Source organism: Melopsittacus undulatus, chromosome 5, assembly GCF_012275295.1.
Source record: "Melopsittacus undulatus isolate bMelUnd1 chromosome 5, bMelUnd1.mat.Z, whole genome shotgun sequence".
NCBI classification, from domain to species: Eukaryota; Metazoa; Chordata; class Aves; order Psittaciformes; family Psittaculidae; genus Melopsittacus; species Melopsittacus undulatus.
Genome location: NC_047531.1, coordinates 35,236,484 through 35,250,821, shown reverse-complemented (window position 1 = coordinate 35,250,821; position 14,338 = coordinate 35,236,484). Strand labels below are relative to the sequence as shown.

The following is a 14,338-nucleotide window of genomic DNA, read 5'->3' as shown; positions in this document are numbered from 1 at the left end:
TCAATTGCTTCAGGGCTCTGGCAGAGACACTCTGAGCTAGGGAGATGCCCGCCACCTGCTTTTAAGTCAGCTCTGATTCACAGCAACATAAACATTTTGATGGTGAAAAGCAGCAGCAAAATGCTTTCTTGCAACAACAGTGCCAACAACACTAACAGCATCTGCATTTACAGGAAACAGGCAACCAAGGCGCAGTCAGCTCAGTAGCGGGTTCACCTCTGCTGCCTGAAGCTCACCCTCACTGTCAGCACCCACACCGCACAAGGGCAACATGGTTCCTGCAGTAGGTGATGCAGGCAAACCTTTGGAGAGGGGCCCCACCATCAGTCCACAGGAGGATGACGGAGGGAAAAAGAATCACACAAACCTGCAGATGAAAGGTGTCCCAGCTCACAGCTGGTGCCAGGGTTGATCCTGCCCTTAGGCTCTGCCCTTGTGGGGTACCAGGGGGGACCGCTGGGCTCTGGAGAGACACAATGACATGTGGTTTGCCTGATGGGGATCTGACAAGACCCCATTTCATCTCAGGCAGCACAGCAAATCTCCCTTCTGACAGCTTAATGTTTCACAGAATCAGCTCAGTGTTAAACCTCATTGGCTGAGCCTGAGGATTAGAGATAAAAACTGGGAGATTCAGGAACAAAAATAAAAGTAAGGTGGTCAGAATGGTGGTTTCCTTCCTTATTACTCATCACCATGACTCTACCTAAAGGACAACCACTTGTAGGCAGCACTGATACTGGAGAAGCAGACAGGCCACTACTGGTCTCCAGCATAAAAAGTGGAGAACTAACTAAAACCTTGCATAGGTTTGGGGTGAGGAGGTTCATTCCTCCAGCCACCATCAGCTGGCCCAATACCTGCTCAGACTGTTTAAATCTGACTTACTAGGTTGAGCAGCATTTGCAGAAAGACCTCTCATCAACAGGAACTGGGTTAATGGTATAGGAGGAAGGAACACACAGGCTTTGCTGAACAGGAATTTTTCTCTCCAAGGAATTCGGCAAGTGGCATCCTGCATCTTGCAGTAAATTGAGGCAACCCTGGACAGACCTCATAAGAAAAGTCAACGGGAGTCTTGCTGCAGGATCCATACTTTTTGTATATAGAAAGGTGATTTTAAATGGTTTGATGAAGGCGGCTCTTTAGCACACACAAATATAGGGATCCACAACCTGCATCACCAAGATTTCTTTGCACATAGAGACCTGCCAGCCAATTCTTCTTCACTTCACTGCAGGATGGCAACGTAAATGGAAACAGAAGTATTTCTGATAACAGGGAATAATGGCTTAGGAGAGATGCTCTGATTTTTATTTATTACATGGGCAAGACGCCAGACAGAGCATTTAGTTAATTAAAGTTTTATTGATAGTAGTAAGTGGTACATTTCTGATACCCTTTATTTTTCCCCTTCCCTGTAGAATGTGGTCCTCAGCCTTCCTGACAGGAAAGACCCTTGCCTAAGCTGATAAAGGGAAATGCTGTATTAAAAAAGGCAAGTTCTAAATAAAACCCCCAAAAGGCAGGAAGCAGGAAAAGAAATAATGAGATCCTGATACTCTGCAAGTTGGCCAAATGTATCAACCCTTGTTATATTTGTTTTTCATGAGTTACTCACCAGGCATGTTCATGCACTGGGAAGCATACCAGATAAAACATGTGGTTATTGGCCAATAGAGATAATACAGTTATAACACAAGCTCAGGTCTGTGACAGCTTTCCTTAATAGGCATTTCCTATGTAAGCAAAGATTGGTCCTACATGATGTGACAGGACACTGATACAAAGAAATTGCTTTATGATATGATCTTTGACTGTGGAAAAGAAACAAACCCCCCACACACACACCCCAAAATCAGCCAACATATATTTACTGTGGGCTTACTGAGTTTCATACCAGCGTATCCAAGTGTCCACTTCACATACAGTCAGCTTTGATCTTTCTGTGATACAACCCAGCAGTATGCTGAATTCAGTGGTTAGTCTTCCAGCTCCAAGACCCGAAGCCCGTTTACAAATACATAACAATTAGAAAGAATAAGAGTTTCTACCCTCATTTTCAAAACTTTGCAATGCACATCTTTGCTGAATTACAGGAATAACTCAGTCAGTAATAAAGCAGTAAATTAACATATGCCTTTAGATTTGTAACCAGATGAGGGGACTGAAAGACAGAGGGGGTTTTTCCCTGTCTTCAGCTTTACAAAGTTCTGATGTTGCTCATTGGTCAGAAGTTAGTGAGAGTAAAAGCATATTTACTCTGCTCCATCTCAGCAACCCACCAAATGACAGTTAAGTAGAGCTAAAGGAAATCAGCATGGTTTGCTTGCACACCAGGCTTGCTAAAAAGATAGCTACCATGTTCTAAAGCATTCAGATGTGAAGCAGAAAGAATCTAGGATGCTGTTTTCATGCCCACATCTTAGTTAAATCAGTATGGCTCTAGCAAAACCAGACTGCAAGAACTGGGCTGCAAGAGCCACCACAGGGAGTTTCCTTGGTGCAAAGCTAAGCTGCAAAAACCTATCAAGAAAGACTGTTTCACAATCAAGAAACAATTACAGGATGAGGTCAGGTATTTAAGTTAAATGACCTTAGATTTCATATATGGTAATTTAAATGTGCACTCATAGCCCTTCATAAGTTTTGTCTGGTTTTTAAGGGGTTTGAAGCATCCAAGAAGTAAAGCTCCCCTAAATTTCATGTGAACTGGTGGCTGAGTAATGAAAGACTCCTGCCAGGAGTCCAGGCTTATTCCAGTGCTGCTATACCACAGTTACAAGGAACAGCCCTTGGAAGCACGTTGAGAAAATGAAACCCAAACCAAACAAACAAAAACCCAAAACAAACTAAGAATTTGGATCAACAGGAAATGATCTGTCAAGAAAACCGAGGTTTATGGAAGGCAAAATGGGAGGATCCCCACTCTGGCTACATGCGGACTGGATAACAACAGGGGTTTAGTTAGGCAGCATGAAAGAGCTCGAGCTTGTGATGCTGGTGTAAAAGGTTCATGCAAGCTTATCTCATCCACATCAGCAGGAACGTTTGCAGTTTTGGTTTGTAGCAGAAATACATATGGTACAAACAGATACATCAGATTATTATGTTGTTGCTGTTATCTCACATCTCATTTACTTTCCAGTCTAGTATTACAGCATGACCCATTTTCTTCCCCAGTACAGAGATAAGGGCAAAATTTAAACACCATGATGATGAAAACATCAAGTCCAATGTACTTTTCTGCCTGCATTCTTTCTGAAAGTAGATGTCTTGTAGAATACCTCTGGCTTCTGTGACATATAGAAGTAAAAAAAAAAAACAAAACAAAACAAACAAAAAAGCCCCTAAAGCCAAAACTATTCCAGTTTTAAGCACAAAGACCTCTTCTGTCAAGAAAAATACACCATCACTGTGATGAACATGATTAAAACTTTTGATTCTTGCAATAATCGCTTTTTTACAAACTTCCTGTAATAACTGACAGCTACAATCTGAAGCATTTTTCACTTTAGAAAAAGCAAAAAGAAACAATCTTTAATGAATTGTCTTACACGGGATAATGCAACAACGTCTAATCCTGCTGCAATGAGAATAAACCCAGTTTAATCGCAGGCCAGTTACTCAGATGATGAAAAGCTGTCTCACTGAAAGTCTTTCCAGTTACTGTGTTCTTTGCTTTCACTTCTCTTGCTTATTTTGCTCATGCTTAGAGGGAAATCAGGCACAGACTCAGCTGCAGTTCATCATTGTCCTCATTTGGCTGTGGAAGATACATACACGCTTGTACTGAGCCACAGAGCTTCGCTCTCTGCTATGAAAAGCAACACATGGAGTCCAGAATGTGTCTGGGAGGACAGAAGGTCTGGTGCCACCAGGAGTTAAAGCTGCAAGACAGCTTGCTTTTCTTTAGTGCACACATATGTGTACACCTTAGCCAGATTTCAGCTGAGGGCCTTTATCTTCTGAAGTCAGGATTTCAGCTTCAAAACAACTGGTTCTGGATAAAATGTTCTTTGCAAACACTACTCAGATGAAGGGGAGAGGAATTGCACTATTGTACATCTGAGCTTTCCACAAGAGACACAGAAATACATATGTCAGAAAAGAAACAATTCACAGTAGAGGCTAACTTAAGGGAGTTGAGAGAAAGACAACAGAAAAATCTGACCACCTTACACTGAATAGTATGTGAATACTTCCACTCCAATGCCAATCCAACCCTGTAAACTCCAAGCCAAGATTCAATTATAAAACCCAGGCAAAGATAAAGAAAGCCCTTTTAAAAGGCTCTTCTACTCCCCTTCCATTAAGGACTCTGAAGTAATAACACTTAGATCTAGTCTAGGCTTTCTATGTCCTGTACTTCAACAATTGCAGCTTTTAAACTTCCATTCACCTGCTCTTCCTTCAACAATTGGTTTACAGAAAGACATTTAAAATGTCTTACAAAGCACCACGACTCATTGTAGGACCTTTTGATTCTCCAGAATGTACTATCTCATATTTACTTTAGGTTTTCCATTGGTCACATTCAAATGAATCACAAACACCAGAGCAAACAAGGCAGTTAAGGAATCCAAATTAACATCTAGTACAGAAAACTAAGAGAAGTTTGCTTTGCTTTCTAACTTAGCATGTTTAAAGCTAAAAAAAATATCACCAAAAGTCTGATACTGCCTCAACTTGTACAGAAACACCATATAGACACATATAATCTCCCTGTCTCTTAATTTTCATGGGTGACAGGAAGGCATTGACTGAAAATTGCAACTAACTGAATTCTTTCCAAATGCATCTCTAGAAAAATGCAGGGGATGCGTGGGAATCCCAAAGCCTGCTACAGACCACACTGTTATCCCAGAATGCACAAGTACTGAAGTGCTGTGGTAACCCCTGAGCACTATCACCCCCCCAGCAAGTGAGTGTTGTGCTTCAAGATACATCATCCTTTACATTAACAAAATAAAGGTCATGGCCCCTGTGATCTGAAGAGCTCACTAGATACAAAACAAGAAATGTTTATTCTAAACCTAGCCCAAATTGTAATGAAGATTAACATTTGATCAGGTGAGGGTGGTGAGGCACTGGAACAGGTTGCCCAGAGAGGTGGTAAATGCTCCATCCCTGGCAGTGTTCAAGGCCAGGTTGGACAGAGCCTTGGGTTAGGCATCCCTGCCCATGGAACCGGATGATCTTAAGGTCCTTTCTAAACCAAGCTATCCTGCGATTCTATGACAGAGGGAAAACAGCAATTTAATGAAGCCACAGTTAGCGACATCCCATAAGCCAGTGCCAATCACTTGTCTTCGAGTCAGCTGCATTTCCACATTTAGTAAGACTGCTCTGGGTGACTCACAGCAGTAATCTATCTGGGAAGTAAGTAAAGGAAATCTCCATCATGATTGTGTTGCAGCTTTTGAGATGAAGCCTAATTTGCTGTGTGTTCCTCATCTGAACTTTGATTATTAGAAAATCTAATTTGAATTCTAATTTGTCTTTAGGAATTTTCTCAGTAGCAACAAGGTTAATGGTAGTGCAAGACACACAAAACTGGCAAGCAAGGTAATGATCATGGTCTAACCAGATCCTGTTTTCAGTAAGAAGCAGCATTTTAGGCTACCTACTTGTCTAAAGTAGAAGATTTCTATAAAGGTAAGATGATTTCTATATTGGGGTCATGAGTTTACGCTTGAAATATAAAGTTTATATTATCTCTTCATTAGGTTTCCATTTGTCATGTCCACAGTTCAAAATCTAACCCTGCACTAATCAGTTGTAGCTATAGGCAAGTCAATTCAGCCTTTGTTTCTCAGTCTGTAAAAGGACAATAATAAATATTTGTCTACTTGAAATAGACATTGGAAGGATTTGTTTATCCTGACAGTTTGTTTTTCAAATACACAATATAAAATTTGAAGCAGGAATTACCTAGTTTAACCACATTCACTGGAATGATTGTAGGTCTTTGTAAAGGGCATGTTGAGCATTCATATCCTTTCATTCCTGAGGGACACTGTTTCCTACAGTACACTTCTAAAACCTCCCATTTAGCAAAGCATGATATCCTAAGCTGAGTTCACAGCATCTTAAGTATGGCAGTTTGAAAATACATATGAAAAGACAAATTATTACAAATACATTTAACCTTAAGAAACTTAATGGCTGTATTTTAGAGCTTTTTGCCCAGTCCCTTTTCTGGGGAAAATACCCAGGAGGAATTAGAGCTCCTTATTTCATTGCTTTTACAGCAGTGAGCTACTTCTGATATTCTATGTTTTCTTGACTAGTATGTGTAATCTGCTGCTTTCTCAATCATAGAATCATAGAATAGTTACAGTTGGAAAGGACCTTAAGATCATCCAGTTCCAACCCCCTGGAAGGGACAGCAAGGACACGTCACACTAGACCATGTCACTCAAGAAATCCAGTCTTTGCCTCATTTCACAGCACTCTAAACATCTGCATTTAGAAAGCAAATTAACTACATCTGTGACTATTTCAGCTGTCAGTTAACCAGCTTTCTCTTAGAAAAAAAATACCCCAAAACAAAGTGTGACTCTAGAGATAAAATAAAGATGTCAAGTCTTGTGAATCATCAAACAGGGAATGAGCTGGGGATTCTTCAGCATTAAAGATAAAAAAAGGAACATAACTTACCACTGGCTCAAAATTAAATACTTAATTCTACTAGTCGTGATGTTACTTGCAATAAAGATATTAAGATCTAATACTAAAATAGGAGGAACATGTTGAAATGGTCCTTTAGAGTGGACATTTAACAAAGCACTGTATTATCAACGCATGCTATGCCCAGTAGTTTCATAGGACTCTTCATTAATTCAGTTTTGGTCAACATTGGAAGGAACAAGCTCTTTGAAAGCACACACTCCTCTGCCTTAAAGTTAATTCTAAACTCTTGCCTTCCAGTGCACAGAACAGGCATTATAAATGCAGCCCTCCCTCTGTATGCTACCAGATGATGGCAAGCAAAAGATTTAAGCATTAAAACAAAGCCTTCTATCAATACAGAAAAAACACAGGAATATAAAACAGGTGACAGGATTGTGCTTGAGCAGCTACAGTCTCTTTTTTCTCACCTAATTCTGAGGGAGAAAAAAAGAAAAGGAAAAGGAGGCTCTAGAAAAGTTTTACTGAAAGCGGGTACTGGAATTCTTCAGCAATTAAGGATTTTGTATGGCAGACACCAAGACCTTCATTAGCAGAGCATTAGAAAACCTGGGCATCCTTCTGGGTGCAAAGCTAAGTACATCACAGACTGAGGCAACCACAACCTCAGCTTTTTCCTGACAAATGCTGCCAGTAGTCATCCCATGCAAGCAACACCGTGACAGCCTCAAGGAAAGGAAGAACTACTTTGCCATAGGAAATCATAGCAGTGGATTAGGAAAAGACCAGATAACTAAATTACAAGTTGAGCAGAAAAGTTAGCTACTTTGGTACTTATATGGCCCACTGCTACAGCATCAAAGAAGTGCAGCAGTGTTTAAATACTCTCCCTTCTTTTGAAGTTCTTAACCTGCTCATGCTGCCCTTTAGGGATATTTATACTTTCCAGCTAGTTAAGACCTACTTTTTCTCTTTAGAAGCACTAAGAAGTCATCTCCTCAACCTTGTTACCTGTTTCAAGGTAAATAATAGGATTAACAGATCCAAGACAACATGTTCCAGTAGCGAAATGTAATCCATTTACCAGCTTCAGTCAAAAACATTACAGGGAGGAGAAGCACAATTTTACACAGTGAATCTCATTTTCAATGCAAACAGGACTTACTTAGACCCGTACTTCTTGCTAGAAAGTTTCTGCAACTGACATCACTTTTATTGTGACATTTTACAGCAGACAATTCTGGGGGGACAGTTCAAAATGAAGAGTCAGAGATCAGTCTGGTCAGTGATGCTGGTGTAGCTTTTAAATGAACTGGGTGAAGAACTTCAAAAGAGGGGAGAGTATTTAAACATATTTGCACATATTTGAAGGGCTGCTCAGCAACTCATCCTTCCAGGAAGAAGAAAATTTCCTTTGGCTCAAACTAAACTCCTTGCTCTTCAGAGGTACTAAACTGTAAAGCTTTTGCTCTATGCTCATATTAACATGCAAAGCAACGCAAGACCATCCATACCAACCCCATCCTTAAGTGCTCTGCTCATCTAGAGGTGCACTTCACCCATCTGACAGCATGAACTTCAGCTCCCCTGAAATATTTTCAGCTTGCTTAGAAGCAACCAGCACAGGCATTGGCCTAGATTAAGAAGAGTGCAGTTATGCACACATGAATGGTTTCGACCCACTTCTTGTCACATCTTCTTGACTACTCAGAGCTGTGAACTCTGTTTTATTACTACAACCAGAACAAAAGCCTGTGTATATACATGAGGTCTTACAAATGCCCATTCATTGTACAGGCAAGGAGTGAAAAGAACTGTTCTATTATTTCCCATCATCATCCTTCTCTCACCAACGCACCAGAAGACCCACTGAATGCCATTGCTATTGAGATACCTTTGATAGCCAGTATTTGGCTCCCATTCAGAGCAGACACCACTGGGTGAGTTTGCTTAGCACCAGTGGGCACAAGCATGGAGAACTGAATGTCCTTCCAAGACAGACAAGAGAACTCTTAATATTCAAGTAAGCAAGAGCAGTTTAATGTAGTTTTCCTCTAGACAATAACAAGCAGTCTCATGACTCAGTTTTGCTTCCCTTAAATATATTATACCGCAAAGCAGGGGGACTGCATCAACCAAAGTCAAACATGAGGGCAGTTTCTCCTCCAAAGCATTTGTGGGTTTTGGCTCTCCAGTTTACTGGAATGGTCAATAATCTGTGGGTACAAAGGAAAAAATAAGACCCATCTCACCACAACAAGCAGCAAGGTTACTGTCCAGGACATGAAAGCATCCCTCACAGAGAGAGCACGTTTCATGATTCATCACTGTAAAAATACTTCTCTACAGGATTCTAATGCAGCTCATAAAGAGGGCCAGCAAGTGTAAGGAGTTGAGATTTGCAAGAGGACAGAAGAGAGGCTTTGCAGTTCATCCTGCAGACACACACTGCCTGAGACTACAGTATAAATGTGAAAATAAACTGATCTCATCAGACTGTTTCTAAATGACTGTGCTGTTCCTCTCTTTGGAGAGTGCCACGTAATTGCACAAAAGGCAACCTTCTGGCTTCACATGGCTAGAGAAACTTTACAAAGGTAAGCAAATCCAGGAGGCTTGCTTCTAGAATAAAGTTAAATAAGGCAAAGGTTATTGCACTCATCATGAAATTAGGACCCTTGTTCCATCTAAAACAAGCTGATGACCTGCTGAAGACTCAATTAACTCCAAGCCAGGCTTAGATCTATAATAGATAGCGAACTGCACCAAATCACCACAAAGCCTGCCCTTTCAGCTATAGACCTGTCAGTTATAGCAACTACTGATTCCAAATGTTCTTTTAAAACATAATACAGCTCAATGGACACAGCACTGCACGTAACTGACCCAAAAATCTTTGTGCCTTATTCTTTCACAGACACAACTTGGGAATGCTGCTCGAGTCTCACCTGCGAGTTTCCTACCCTTCACTGCACAAGACTTGCAGCATTGGCCTGCTCACAGAAAGTAGGCTGCTGTTTTGAAACTGAAGTTGAAACTGGCAGACTTTGCAACTCTAACAGTCAACCACCAAACAGTGCTGTAAGGAAAAACGTTACTGCAAACTTCAGTTTTCTCAGTGTGATAAAACACAAAGGTGGGAGGCATCCTCTGGAGTTTATGAGTTAGAAAGGGGAAGAAAAAACCACATCCTTCTTTTTCTCGCAGGGCTCCCTGCTCACATAATCCCTGTAATCCAGGGATTACAGCAAGAGAGTTGCCACACACAGTCCTTTGCACCCACGCCCTGAAGTGGAAGAGGAGCCAAGCAACAACAGCAGTTCTGTGGGTGCGCCCATCAGAAATAAGAGACCCAGAAGTACGAGCACGGCCTCTCAGGGTGAAGATCTGCACTCAAATTATCTCACGCAGCTGCAGAGGTCACACAAAGGCAGTCCTAGTCCTGCCAGGACCCTCCTGGCTCTGCAAAGCCTTCTCTTCCCTTCTGCTGGCACCTGGTTGTACACAACTGTACAAGGAGCCAGATAAAGGACCTCCCAGAGATCCAGACAGAAACCCATGTGTAAAACAGCACCCACTGTTTAAAGGTAGATGTAGAAAGGAGAAGAAAAACATCCCTTGCTCTTTTTTCTCTCCTGTGTACGCTGAATGTTTTTCTATGCACTTATCGCAAAACCCTGCCATTTGGACTGTGCCTCTTCTCCTACTCCATGCAGGGCGAAATTCTCTCATTTCAACACTGGCCACTACTTCAGGAAACACAAGTTCATGTTCTTGTACCACTGGGTAGTCATGGACGACCATTTACCTTCTGGTGGTTTTATTCCCCACCTGCAAAAAAAAGGGGTTTTCCTCGCAGTGGGAAGATGCAACACCTTCCCACTTCCGCACAGTGTTGAGAGGATTAGTATGAATGAAGCACACACAGACATAAACCTGACAAGAACATGCAAGATGTGGAAAGAGGAAATACCACTGAGAAGTGCAATCCTGGACAGATAATTTAACTTCCTCCTAAAAAACATTTCTCCTGTCAAATTTGCAGCTCTGTGTTCAGGTTAGCAAGTGACCAATTCCCTTTCCACAGCTGGATCCTTCCACTGTTTGATGCAAACATCAAAACCTCAATTTACATACTCTTTAAGTAAATACAGAAGAGTTGCAGGTTCTTTGCAACATCGTGTTAAGCAGCAAACCACACTGCCACTGATATTCAAGAGCACTTAAGGTCTGGCCAAACCAGAACAAACCTTAGACTAATCACTGAATTAAAGAAGCATTAAGCACATTTTTTCCCATTCAGAGTTGCATGTGTCTTTCTCTTTGATACTTGCTTTTTCCAAAAGCATCAGAAGGGTATCAGCTGTCAGTTGTGTCTAACATGATCTTTTTGTGCACTTATGAAATGCAGATAGAGTCAAAGTCGTACAGCACAAAGATGTCAGAGACAAAAATGTCTCAGCAGAAACACTGCAAAGCTGAGCAGTGAAACTTGCTCTCTTTAAAGCTACCACAGTGCCAGAACAGCCTTAGAGTTGGCCATGTGTATGTAACACTGATAACTGCCTCCAAAGATAACAGTTTTATTCAAGAAAATCTTGCTTTTTGAAACTTTGATATAGCCAAAGTTCTCTTGAAGAAAATTACTGGTTAAACAGTTCCATTCCTGTTCTCACAGTAAACAAGAGTATTACCTCTTTCCCCATTTTTAATTCTGCTCCTATTTTATGTGATTTTCCCATCCTTACCAATGTTATGAAGGGGGTTGTCAAAAAGAGCTGTTTCTTAGCATCCGGAATACAGCAAAACGTAAAAACTGAGTGACTCCCCACCCCCAGCCCAGCGACTGTCTCTCTCAAGCCTGACTGTTCCACAGTATGACTGTCAGACAGACAATCTGCCACTTCAGCAAATGCACTGACCAGAGCCACCACATCAGTCAGCTTGTAAAGAAGCATGTGCAAGAAAGATCTCCCGACTGCAGCTGCCACACAGCTCCTCACTTACCTAACTGTTGTGCAGGGATGGTGTAGAGTTCAGTACAACAATCCTCGAAACCTTTAAATGCTCAAGGGTGAGCTGTAGTTCAGAGAAACTTCTTAATTTTGAAGAGATAAAAAATGTGCTAAGACTGAAAAAAGAAGAAGAGAGTGAATTAAGGGGTGTGAGATCTGAAGCAGAAAGGAAAAAGGAAGGGAGGAAGTATTTAGGACCTAAATGAGATGACTCTCCCACCTCTACCTCCTCCTTTTGGGAAGCATCAGCATACCATTTTAGTTAACAATACTTTAATGCTGGAGGCAAAGTAGCAGCATTACTCTTGAGCATTTTGGACTCTGAAAAACAGAAGTGACACTTCACCTGCCAAAATGATCCCTGGCAAAACTCCACGGACATCAGTGGAACTACACCAAGCATGAAATTGGCCCACAGTTGCTTCAAGACAATAAAGGCTTTGTTTTAGGAGATACAGGGATTTTGTGTTTCTTTTTAATAAAGCCCAGGAAACAATTGTTTATTGTCCCTGAGCAAATATCGCTGACAATAAGCAGCCAGATATCACATAGTACGTACTCTCTGTCCATATATTGCTACGAAAACAACCATCAATAAAGTAAGATTCCCAGTGTTCTGTTCACAACACAGGGAGATTAAAGACAGTTTAAAAGCCTCTCAAATTACCTACAAGATCCCCAAGCAATTATTGCCATTTTTAACAACGTTCTTCCATTCTCCTACATCTGAGCCAAGCCAAAGTTAAATATCCTCACTGGTGCCACAGGATTTAGCGCACACACATATATGTACCACAATGCAAAACAGCAACGCTGCCAGCATGTTATTCAACAGTACTCCCACCACAAGCTGCACACAGCTCACACAGAAGCATCTTCTCCTCATTTTGCTGCCTTTTTGTTTGACTATGCAGAATTTTCAACAAAACCCAGAAAGTTCACATGGTCCTGCCTTGTTCTTGAGTTTGCTACAAACATGCCCTGAACTTAACAGGACCAGACTCCGCTCTGATGCCAGCCACGGCCATACTCTGCATTCGCACAGTATTGATACATGCCAGAACTCATTAAGCTATGAAAAGAAATGCAGCGGAAGAAGCAAACAAGTAGCTTTGATACACAGAGCTCCTGCACTGCATCCCTTCCCCTTATGAACCCCCTAAATACATTTATCCATGCAGTTACCCTGGCCAGACGCAACGCTTTCCAACCCAACACACAGGAAAACCTGGACATTTGGACTGCCTGAAGGGAAACTCTGACAGACCTGCACTGAAAAGGATGGAAGCACAGGGGGACAGCGCAACTGCTCACCACACTCCCAGTGTTTGCTGCTTCTAAAGATTCGTAAGTCAACATCCACTGTGTGCATCAGAAGTTCGGCTGCTCTGAACCCTCATTCTACAAAGCAGGACGTATAGGAAACAGAATATATCTATTTCTTATTTTGTTTTCCACCTCTTCTTCCCATTCAACACCACACACCCCGGCTCCAACCCCAAAAGTCGCCAGAGAACATGTAAGTGTCCCCTCGGGGAAGCAGAAAGACCCAGCCGGCTCCTCAGTCCCAGCCAACCGGGGGGAGAGCGGGCTTCGGCGGACCCGGCAAGATGCTCGGTGCCCCGCACCCTCCAGGACTCCCTTCTACTTCGCTCCCCCCTTCATTATTGCTCTTACAAAGCCACTACTAACTCGCAGGGTTTCCCTTCACGAATGAAGGCTCAGAGCCGGGGCTCTCCCCCGGACCCCCACAGCCCGGGGGTGCCGCCGTGTCCCCTCCCGCAGCACCCCACAGCGTGAGGAGGGGGTACGGCGATGGGACACCCCCACCGCCACCACCCGGACGCTCACCGGGAGCCGCCTTCCCTCCCCACCCCGCGGCTGTCCCGTCCCACCCCGCCAGCGCAGCGCCTTTGTGTGAGGAGACACAAAACCTACCTCGCCGGGGCGGCTCTCCCGTGGGGGGGACGAGGGCAGGGGGACCCCGAGGCAAGAGCAGGAGAAGATCGAGCCTGCGCTGCCCACTCGGTCACTGACTGACTGAGTGTCCGCCGGCGCGGAGCCGGCCCGGCCTCGCCTGAGGGGAGCGGCGGGGCGGGCCAGGGGCGGGCCCGCCGCTGAGTCACCGCCGACCGCCTCCTTTGTTGTCAGGCGTGGAGAGATCCGCGCTGGGGCTGAGGGGATGTGTGGGGATCATAGAAGCACTGAACGGTTTGGGTGGAAAGGACCTTAAGATCATCCAGTTCCAACCCCTGCCACAGGCAGGGACACCTTCCACTAGAGCAGGTTGCTCCAAGCCCCTGTGTCCAACCTGGCCTTGAACACTGCCAGGAATGGGGCAGCCACAGCTTCTCTGGGCACCCTGTGCCAGCGCCTCAGCACCCTCACAGGGAAGAGCTTCTGCCTTATATCTAAACTTCTTGTTTCAGTTTGAACCCATTACCCCCTGTCCTATCACTACAGTCCCTGATGAAGAATCCCTCTCCAGCATCCTTGTAGCTCCCTTCAGACACTGGAAGCTGCTCTGAGATAGTGTGCCCACAGGTGCTTCTCAAATGCTGCTGGCCCCTCACCTGTAAAAGCCACTGCCCTCTTCATGGGACAGGAATCCCCCAGCTGTGCCTTCATTTATCTTTCTCCGAGTGGTTTCCTCTCCCTTTCAATGGTCTGGAGCACTCTCCCTGTGGGTG

General features: G+C 43.3%; 1 protein-coding gene across 2 annotated transcripts in view; it reads right to left on the bottom strand.

The window, feature by feature from the left end:
* Window positions 1–13,729, bottom strand: part of LOC101874736 (protein FAM107B) — a 59,855-nt gene extending 46,126 nt beyond the window's left edge. Inside the window, exons 1-2 of one of the 2 annotated variants that reach the window (XM_031043948.2) lie at window positions 13,587–13,728; window positions 11,641–11,764 (exon numbers count right to left, since the gene is read on the bottom strand). The gene's annotated coding sequence lies outside the window, so the exon portion shown is untranslated. Of the gene's footprint in view, window positions 1–11,640; window positions 11,765–13,586 lie in introns of both variants that reach the window. The other variant, XM_005143342.4, reaches the window with a different exon arrangement.
* Between the last annotated feature and the right edge of the window lie 609 nt (window positions 13,730–14,338).